Here is a 268-nt window from a genome sequence, read left to right on the forward strand (position 1 = left end):
AGAGAGAGAGAGAGAGAGAGAGAGAGAGAGAGAGAGAGAGAGAGAGAGAGACTACAGCACAAGATTTGAAAGGGTTTGTGTTGTGGTGTTTCTCATAGAAGATAAGACTATGTGTTGAAGAAAGGACATGAGACTATGTGTTTGTGTGTGTCGTTTAAGTGTTTAGGTCAAATATTTTCTTCTATTAGGTTTTTTTGCTTAACTTGGGTGGACACAGGCCTGACCCACTACACAATCAGGTGAAGCGGTGGATTCATGCAACAAAGTA

The sequence above is a fragment of the Capsella rubella genome, unplaced genomic scaffold, assembly GCF_000375325.1.
Source record: "Capsella rubella cultivar Monte Gargano unplaced genomic scaffold, Caprub1_0 scaffold_7, whole genome shotgun sequence".
NCBI lineage: Eukaryota > Viridiplantae > Streptophyta > Magnoliopsida > Brassicales > Brassicaceae > Capsella > Capsella rubella.